This window comes from Lolium rigidum, chromosome 5, assembly GCF_022539505.1.
Source record: "Lolium rigidum isolate FL_2022 chromosome 5, APGP_CSIRO_Lrig_0.1, whole genome shotgun sequence".
NCBI lineage: Eukaryota > Viridiplantae > Streptophyta > Magnoliopsida > Poales > Poaceae > Lolium > Lolium rigidum.
Window position 1 is genome coordinate 22,247,170 of NC_061512.1, and position 10,728 is coordinate 22,257,897.

Here is a 10,728-nt window from a genome sequence, read left to right on the forward strand (position 1 = left end):
CTCTGAACACGACATCGTCATCGACCATGCCGATGGGATAGAGGTGCGCTGTGGTCATGGGGACGACGACCTCGTGACGCAGCTCCCACCGCGGGTTGTCAACGTCGGCGCACATCCACAGCTCGACCGCGGTGTGCACACGCGCCACGCAGAGCTCCCCGCGCAGCTCCGCGGAGCTGGTGACGGCGGCGCGTTTGGAACCCGTGCGGCGCCGAGGAGGCAACGGCACGAGCCCGAACGTCTCGTCCGCCAGGTTGAAGCGGAGGAAGCCCGGCGGCACGGCGGTGGCTTCCACGAGAGCACGCCGTGTTCGACGATCCAGAGCAGAGACCCCTTGAAGAAGGTCGCCGTTTCGCATGTCGCGGCCGGGTACGGCGGCTTCGCCACCGTCTCGCGCCATTGCTGGTCGGCTCCGACGGTGAACACCTCCATCCGGGCGGTGTAGTAGCACTCGCCGGACTTTGTGGCGTAGCGGTACACCTCGTCTATCGCCGGCGCCGGGGTGGATCGGTAGAAGAAACGTGCCACCTTGTACGTGTTGGAACGTGGGTCTCGCCCCAGGCCGAACGCCTGGTGGCTGCCATGCAAGAAGCTGGCGTCTTGGTGCGGCCTGACGCTGCCGGGGCTCCACGGCAGCTTGAGCACGCGCCGCGTGGCCGGGTTGAGCACGCGCACCGTGCCCACGTACGGTCTGCTGCTCGGGTAGAAATGGCGCATCTTGGCGTCGGTGGCCACCAGCACCAGCCCGCCCGTGCATCGTGTCGGTCGATGGCAGCCGCGTGGCGTGCACGAGCGGCGCCTCGGTGCCCTGGCTCGCCTCCCACCTGTACAGGCCGACCTTGCGCCAGAGACAGACGCCATGGTGTTCGAACCACGTGTTGGGTGAGAGGAGCAGGCATGGCTTCTGGAGGCGGAGGTGCTCCCGGCGGAAGGACGGGTCGCCGGAGATGGTGGATCGCCACGCCTTGCACGCGCAGCTGAACCGCAGCAGCGACTCGACGGGCAGACGGGCCAGGATCTCCGAGACCAGCTCGTGAGGCATGTACGGCGTCCCCGTCGGCCTCTTCTTCTTGGCTGCTGGCGGTGCCCTCTCGCCGCCGTCGTCCATGGCCTGACCGGCCGCCGGATGAATGGATCTCTGATTCACTGGCGGATGCCAACACTAGGTCAGACACCGAATAGAAATTGCGTTGATTTATTCTTTTTCGATAAAGAAAATATATTAATATTAAAATATACCAGTTATGTCCAGCTTCTACAACAACGCACGACCGTAATGGCACTACGAATATACACAGCAAAAAAAAAAGTTCCGCTACACTATCTCAGACCTAACAACATCAATACATTCACCACAAGACAACACCTGAAAAATACAGACTCTGCAAAAACGACGCCTCTAAGAAGAAAACAGTGCTCCAACACCGTCGTCGTCCGATCAAAGATTTTAGGTTTTCACCTTGAAGATAGTCTCCGCTCTCAAAACAATGCCTCCAACAAAGTTATTGACAGACACAACCAGTTAAGGTAAGACCATAGATTTTCACCATGAAAGATAGAACTCTGAACTTCACCTGTATTGTCGCCCCTACATTCATATTGCTGCTGTAAAGTTCGGAACACAAAGCAAGTCTCTCAACATCGTGAAGACTTGAACCTCTGTTAGCTAGTCCTCCCATCCGATCTTTATGATATTATCTTCTTCTGACTTTCATCATGGATCCATAGTCACTTGATGTTAATATAGAATAAAAGCTTTTTCTTTATAACCAAACGGTCGGAATAAAAGCATGAGTACGCACGACCAAATACCATCCGATCGAACAAATTACCCGATCCAGCAAACTACAGGCAAAAGATGCACTATTCCATTTGCCGGAGGTTTTATACAGAAAAAAAATACAAGGGGCAAATTTGGAAACTGAAGAAAAAGAGCTTTCTCTAAATAGGTTTCCCTGTCGATACTTGTCCCGCCGCCACTGAGTAGAGACGTTGAGGCCGACCGCCGACGCCGCGCCGCCATGGCCGCTTCAGTCTCGCCGTTCACTGCTTGATACCAAGCTCGTCTGCGCGTGCCGGCCGCCCGCTCGATTCCACGGCCGCGAGCCCTCGACGCTTGCTGCCGCCCGATTCCGCGCCCACCCGCGGCAGACGCAGGCCGCTGCTAGTTCCGCGGCCCCGCCGGCCACACCTTCACGGGCTGCCGCCGGACCGTCGGGCGTCTTCGCATTCGCAGTGCAGGCTTCGGTTCGGTTCCGCTGTTCTGCATCTCCTGGTCCCAGACCCGGCAACGGCAAGAGGTATGCTCCCGCTCCGCTGGATTTCTTTTTTGCTTGCGCTGCGTCCTGAATGCATACATTCATGCTGGGCTGCTGCTGGCTACTTGGCTGATGCTGATTTATGTCTGAGAGCCTGAGACTTCCCTTCTACTTTCACTTGCTAGAACATTACCTGTAATGATGTAATGAGACCTTTGGATCTTAGGCATTTCAAAGAACATTCTGTTATGCTTCTGGCCCGTACTGTGCTGAGGCACTGCAAATCGCACTTTGGCTGTGGTCAAATGTTCAACTTCTGAACCAGTGCGTGCGGATGCCACCGGCTGATGACCTCGGTTGTTCAATAAGACTTTGAAGTGCGCCAGACTTGAGAATTCAGGCATCGGATGCTTTTGCATCTCACTATGCAAGGTTCTTGCTGCTATGTGGATTACTATACCAAATTGCCAAGTCTGAAATATTTTTACTTGCATAGCATAAAAACTAGTTGAATGCCCGTGCGTTGCTACGGATCCTCAATATTTACTCCAACAATTGTTAGTACTATAACAATTCGAGTCACCCACCCAAATTAGGATACGTGCTAAATACTACACACAAAAAAACAGATTTCTTCTTTGCCAATGATCTCAATAAGACATATTTATCTCTAAAAAGGCCTGACGGTGGGTAACATTTGTCATAGAAACATTTCATTTGTGGCCAACCGAATCCGCGTGCCTAGATTCGTAACCACATCATGTATCTCGCTTGACAACTCAAATAATAGCCAAGATAGTATTTACATGGATCAAAAAGATATACATGTGGATCCTTTGCTATGAAACCTTCACACTCAACATCAAGACCGTCGGCCAAACTTCGCCATGGCTGGCTTCGTGTCTCCTATTGAGGTTGCATCAAGTGTTGCTCGCGTTTATCCTAAAAAAAGTGTTGCTCGTGACGGCAAGCATGTCCATGGATGGATCTGAGTGGCCATCAGACGTGGTAATAACATTGGCGTTGAAACGGCCACATACCTCCGCTGAACTTGATCAGGGGGCGGATGCCTCCTCCTTGCTAACATACATTTGTCACTCTATGTTGGCATCCATTGAATGCTACCGATCAACTTATCCATGACTGGTAATTGTTGTATCTAACTCGCAGAAGAACTAAAAAGTGGGGATACACATTCTATTCTTCAGAGTAAGTTCAGATTAACTCTGAATAACAAATCAACTGAAAAAATTAAACATGTACGCAACTCTAAATTTGTATGAAAATAAAAGCTAATTGCATATATAAATTCTGACCATGGGTACGTATCTTTGTTGACAAAAAAAAAAGAATACTCACTGTACCCACCAGGTAAAAACAACAAAATAGGTGAAGGCTTTAGAAATTGATTCAGAATTCAGACACTTCTACACTCCTACTTATCGTACAATGATCCAATGTGTTCAAACCCTTCCCCGGACCCGCGCAAAGCGGGAGCTTGATGCACCGGACTGCCTACACTTCTACTTACTATATTCCTTTATTTAATTCAATAATAGTAACTGTAATAACCTTTGAGACCTGGATTTTGTATGTTACTTCATTAATGGAATAGCCTGTTCATAGATAAAACCTGTCACAAACTCTGCATGAAGGGAATTAAGAATCTATACTGCAAGCTTTTCAATCAAGAACTTTGCTAATTTGCTACCCCAATCTAGTATGAAAAATCTGAAGTCTTGAAGTATCATAGGGATGATAATAGTGCCAAAGCTTCATCAATAACTGATTAAATTTCATCACGACTTTACTTAACCAAAAAAAACTATCATTTATTTGAACGGGTTAAGGACAACAAGTAAGGATCATGACAAAGGCTCACACTCAACAAAGTGGTATACAGACATGCCTGGTAAGCTCATAATACTGAACATCAGGAGTGTAGGGCGATCCACACACAAAACAAGAGATAGCTAGCAGAGAGAAGGCATGACACCTTGTTTCGAGATAAAGAGGACATGAGAGCTCTCTACACTTCTGATAAAAAATTTATGCATCCTTCTATAAAACAATGATGGAAATTGAGATCTAGAGTTCACACTTTTCCTTGAAAGATAATATGATTGGCCACAATGGCAAGAAAAATTAACTGACATAGTGTTCAGTTGTGTCATTGAAACTAAATATTCGAGTGCAATATGATTCAATAAAAACTAACTAAATGGAAAAAGTATATATATTCCCCCCCCCCCCCCCTCTCTCTTCTCCTACCTTGTAATGATCCCATGTAAACCCTTGTTTTGATGATATATGAGTTCAGGATGGCGTAAGCCCGCCGTAGCCCAGGTCAAAAAGGATGAACATCTTTGATGTTCGTTTTCTTGTTCATAACAGATCCATAGATGCTTACTTGCTTAGTAGAGATCAAACCGCAAATGGAGGTAAAATGGATTTGGTGGACTCATCACTCATATATTGAAAAATATGCCAAACTTTCTAGCGGCTCACAGCTTAATATTGCAGCATAAGTGAAGTTGTACTACTAAAATATAACTGTACGGACAATAATGCTTCATTGAAGATACAAGAATTTTTTTTATACAAGATGTTCATCTCATTTTTTGCATTTATGTTAATTTGAAGTTGTACTATTTAGAAAACAATGTTTTTCCTGCGAGCTAGCATTCTAAAGTTATTTTTACTGAAGCATAAGACATGAGAAGAAAAAATGTGAATCAAAACATGATCATGTTCCATCTCTGATATCTGTTGCTTGCTTGTGAAATTCTTGTACGTTTCTAATCGAACCAAATAGAGATTTTAATTGCGAGTTTTTGTGAACTCCAAATTGAGAAACAAGAAATAAAGAGATACGACATGCGATGGGGGTTTCTCTTGCTGTAAAGATATATATTTTTGGTATCTTAAAAAAACCTGATAGTGAACCGATGAACCTGCGGTCCAACCGGTAAAAACCTGAACCGGCAGTCTCACCGGTCCGTTTTTTAAACTATGATTGGTGGCCATCGCCCATCCACTCAGCCCCGCCCTCGCCGGTTCCTACTCATCTTCTGTCCGCCTGCAGGCCCTGATCTCCCGATGCGATGACAACCCCAAGGCAAGCCAAGCAGCAGAGCCACCAGCTAGTTACTTTCACCTATTGACCTGCCCATTTTGGTCAGCAGGAGCGGCGGTGGAGTGAACACAGGATCTTCAATGTAATCTCCTTCCCTATCTTCCGTTGCTCATTCTTTCTTTATGCCCTGATGCTAATCGTGTTTTCTACTATCCGGGTAAATTTTCAGATGTCTGAATCTGGCACTATGCCGCCTCCTGCTGCGCCATTGCACAGTGACGAATCCGTCAGACCAAACAAGCTTAAGAGGAAACAGATGAGTCCCAGCTCAGATATCTGGGAGCAATACAAACGGATGAAAGATGATCCCAACAAGGCTATATGCAAGTACTGCTCTGATGTGCTTTCCTGCCATTTAAAAAAGAACGGCGCCTCCTCGCTGGTCTCTCATGCAAAATGGTGTACGCAGAATTCTGACAGCAATGAAACTCAATGTTTTGATCGACCTGATCCTGATGACCCATCCCGCACCACCCTATTTCGTTGGAAATACAATGCTCGAGAAGCTAGGACAGCTTTGGCCCGTCTGATTATTGAAGATCCACTTGTGTTTTCACAACACCGAGGTTTTAGCGGCTTCACGTCCAAGATTTGCACTCGGTTTAGCGTTCCTCCCAGGAAAACAGTATGCAAAGATGTTCTCTGCGTTTATGAAGATGAGAAAGCAAAGGTAAAGAGCTTCTTTCAGGAATCTCATCAAAGGGTTAGCCTCTCCGTCAGAACGTGGACATCTTCAAGGCTTCAGAAGTACATGCATCTCACAGCCCATTACATTGACAGCAAGTGGAAACTTAACCACAAAATACTCAACTTCTGTTTACTAGACAGCCACAAGGGGGAAGACATGGCCAAAGCACTCGATTCATGCTTGCTTGACTGTGGTATTGAGAACGTCACTGCTATTACTATGGAAGATGCAAGCTCAAATGATCTGGCTATAGAGTACATTAGGACAGCTTTGAAAAATCGGGGTGCGAGCATTTTACAAGGTAGATATCTTCACATGAGATGCTCGGCTCATATTGTTAATCTCGTGGTTCAAGATTGCTTGGAGGCAATTTCTCCTTCTGTCTCTCGTATCCGTGATGCTGTGAAATATGTTAAAAGCTCCACTTCAAGAATGAGCGCTTTCAACAAATGTGTGCAATACAGAAAGGTAGATAGCAGTGAGTTGTTGTGTCTTGATGTGTGTACCATATGGAACTCAACATATGTTATGTTAGATAGGGCTGAAAGGTTTGAGGAGGCATTTGAGAGTTTTCTACTTAAAGATCCTGACTACAAGACAGAGCTGGGGGAGGGTAATGGGGTTCCACAACACACAGATTGGATGCATGCTCGTAAATTTACCAAATTTCTGAAACATTTGTACAGACTCACATGTAGCGTTTCAGAAACTGAGGATGTTTATTCCCACATGTTATTTCGACATGTTGCTGGTATAAACCAGCGGTTGATAGGTTTCTGTGACGGCGATGATAATACCTTCAAACCTGTTGCTATTAAGTTGAAGGAGAAATACATTAAGTATTGGGGGATCCTGAAGAGATGAACATGTTGATATTTGTTGCTGCTATTCTTGATCCGAGGTACAAGCAATCTGAATATTTGTTCCACTTTTTTCTTCATTTTATCTACCAATCCATACTAATGTTTGTTCTCTTGCTCAATGGAAGGAACAAGCAATCTGAACATTTGAAGGTACCTGTTTTATTGACATATGGTGAGACTAGAGGTGAACAAGTATTGAAGAAGGCAAATGAGACATTGCACTCTCTTTTTGAAGAATACAAGTGTATGTATGAGCAAGTTGGAAGCCAAGGTGATGGCTCAGAAACACAACCTAGTTGTAGTCGCAGATCAAAGGTTAATTACTTCTTTTATTTATGGCAAGAAAAGGAAAGAAAAGCTGCAGCTGCTGCAGCTGCTGCTGATGGCAGAACTGAATTAGAGAGGTATATTTCTGAAGAGGTTGTATGTGACGATGATGATTTTGACATTCTCCTTTGGTGGAAATATAGAAGACACCTGTTTCCAATACTTTCGCGCATGGCTCGTGATATATTGGCCATCCACATGTCAACAGTTTCTTGTGAATCAGCTTTTAGTACGGGCGGTTGTGTTCTTGACGATTTTAGAAGCTCGTTGCCTCCTTTGGTGGTGCAAAGTTTGATATGTGCACAAGATTGCGTTCGTCAACCGTCGAATGGCGCGAAGAGTTGAGTGAATTAAAGGTAATAAAATTCTGTGTAAATATTCAATGCATCATTTTCACTGTTAGTTACCTTTTGCATTATCATTTTTTTTGTCATTAGGCATCGTACTACAATGCAACTGATGTTTTGGAACCAGTTCCAACTTCCAACAGCAACCATCTGCTGACTCAGAGTGGCACCGATGCTTGAAGAATGATCGAATGGCGCCATGAATATGTGTTGGAACTTTTGTAATTATGGTACACGATAGCTCAGAATTTGGATGTGCTATATAATCCTCTAGCGTTGGAAGCTGGACTTTTCTTGAACTTAGTTGAAAGTTTGACTCTAAATCTGTTATACATAAACTGGGGCATCATATATTTTAGAACTTCAACTTTGGAAATGAAACTGCTTGCACTTTTGCACCATTTATCTTGTCTTGATCTGTTTTAATGTGTGCTAGTGCTGCTTGGGCTAGCCAATGTTTTATGATCGATTGGGTCCTGAACTGGCTTGAACGTGTGCTGCTGAAGTTGAAGAAAAGATTTTTTTTGCTTTCCTAATTTGCTCAGTGTCGTGCTTTCTTTTCTTTACTTGCTCTGAGGCTCTGAGTGTCAAGTATAGATTAGTATGGTGCTTTATTCCGCTGAATAGCATTACCGGTTAAATGTTTCCTTGTCCTAGCGTTGATCTGTGTGGGTCTAACGCAGCCAGGTTTTTTTTTTTTTTTTTTTTTTTTTGCGAGTACTGGTGCACAGCTCGATATGATGCATGTAGAACATTTCAGGATGACTCATCCTGGATGAGTGAACCGTTGCCACTTATCTTTGTTCTCGCCTTGACCAAAGCAAAAGCCAGAGTCAACAAGCTGTCATGGGCATCATTAGCGATTGCGACCATGACCGTGGCCTTAAATTTTCAGGTAAAAGACGTCGACAACAAGGATACATAATTTAGCAGATGGCTTGTTTGAAAGAGATGGCTTGTCTGAAAGAATGTTGAGTTCAGCTGGACGTGAAGTTCTGATGAAGACTGCTCATAGTGGGAGTAACATAGCTAGTAACATCAGACTACTCATAGTGGAAGTAACTTGAGTAGTAAGGCTGGCCATAGTGCTAGTATCATAGGTAGTATCATGCATACTAGGCCCACAAAAAAGATGATGTGGCATGTAATTAAGGAGGAGAGATATGATTAGAGTAACATAGGTGGATACTGTATCATAGCGCACCTTACGAGAAAAGTAAATGCCAAGTAGATCTTGTACATTGATTTACATTGAGATTCTACAAAACAATAAATTTAGATGTTTATGATACTACTCTATAATACCACCCACTATAGAGATAGTATCATAGACAAGTATCATATGCATGATACTACTATATGATACTATGCACTATGACCAGCCTAACATAAAACTACATGTAATGCCAACTAAGCATTTTGATAACATGGCATGTCATTAATTGAGGAAAGAGAGCATTGTGGTAACTAGCTATGTTACCATAACATCACGTTTCTCAAAACAAAATGAGTCTACAACCTAATTAATATGGCTTTGCATGACACCACGCATATGTTATTAACCACTATGGAGGTGGTAACATAGAGTAGTAACATGTGTATGATACTACTCTATGTTACTCCCCACTATGACTAATCTCACACATCTCAAGGCATTTTGGTGACATGACATGCTAATAAATGAAGAAATAGAGTAAGATGGTAACTAGCTATGTTACCATAACATCACACATCTCAAGGCAAGATGAGTCTACAACATAATAAACGATACAATGCATGACACCACATATAAATTACTACCCACTATAAAGGTAGTAACCTAGACTAGTAACATGACATATGTTACTAGTCTAAGTTACTTCCCACTATGACCAGTCGAAGGCTGTTATGCAAGCGATCCCCACTTATTCCATGAGTCGCTTCAGTCTTTCAAAAAAAAAACACTTGCAGGAGACGACAACTTCAATGCAAAAGTACGGGTGGGTAGGGTGGGTACGAGATGCAGACAAACAGAGAATGCGATGGGGAAAATGGGAAGAAATAACACAACCAAAAAGGCAGGTGGCATGGGTTTAACCTAGCCATGCTAGGTAAGATGGAGAATACTCACAAAGCCAAACTCAATGCGCTAGGGTCATGCAAAACACATTTTTGTGCACGAAACTATTAGAGAGCACAAGCTTGATTTCTTTTCCATCTTAGAAAAGCTTTTCAGCTCCCTTTCTGAACCACTTGGAGCATCTCCAGCCGCGTCCCCCAATGGGCGTCGGATCGAGCGTTTAGGGAATGTGTTTTGTTTGTGCCGCGTTTGGGAGATGTCGCATCCCCCAAACGCCGCCACCAAACTTTTTTATAGGGTTTTCGAAAACACAACCATTTATTAAATATAGCATATAAATAAATATGTTTACTGAGATTGTTTTCAAATTAAAATACAACAAACGATAAAACAACTAAACAAATATAATAAATAGGGCTAGATCAAGGTGCCACGGCATTTGCTGATAATCCTTTGATCCTCCACATATGTTCAACGAGATCAGCTTGAAGTTGATCATGAACATTGTTGTCGCGGATCTCTGTGTGCATGGCGAGGAAATCAGCAAAATCTGCAGGAAACTCATGATCAACCTCCGCAAGAGGCTCTGGCATTCATAGGGACCAACATGTATCCTAGCATGATTATTGCGGTCATCCTCGATGATCATGTTGTGCATGATCACATAAGCCTGCATCACCTCCCACATTGGGTCGTGAGACCAGCTTAGAGTAGGGTATCAGACAATTGCAAATTGAGCTTGAAGCACACCAAATGCCCGCTCGACATCCTTCCTGCAAGCCTCCTGTCGCGCAGCAAAGTGGCAATTCTTCTAACATGATGGAGCCGAGATTGTTTTGACAAAAGTGGCCCATTTTGTATATATACCATCGGCTATGTAATAGCCTTTGGTATATTGGTGGCCATTGGTCTCATAGTTGCATGGTGGAGCATGCCCTTCCACTAGTCTCCTGAACCCGGAGACTGCTGCAACACGTTGATGTCATTGTGTGATCCCGCCATGCCAAAGAAAGAATGCCAAATCCACATGTCATAATCTGCCATAGCTTC

The 10,728-nt window shown here is 44.3% G+C and overlaps 1 long non-coding RNA gene across 1 annotated transcript; it reads left to right on the forward strand.

Annotated features, from left to right (window-relative positions):
* The first annotated feature begins 6,930 nt into the window (after positions 1 to 6,930).
* LOC124653814 lies at positions 6,931 to 8,006 on the forward strand. Its single transcript, XR_006988028.1, has 3 exons — positions 6,931 to 6,983; positions 7,071 to 7,628; positions 7,710 to 8,006. It is a non-coding gene; the product is annotated as an uncharacterized LOC124653814 (long non-coding RNA).
* Positions 8,007 to 10,728: the final 2,722 nt, after the last annotated feature.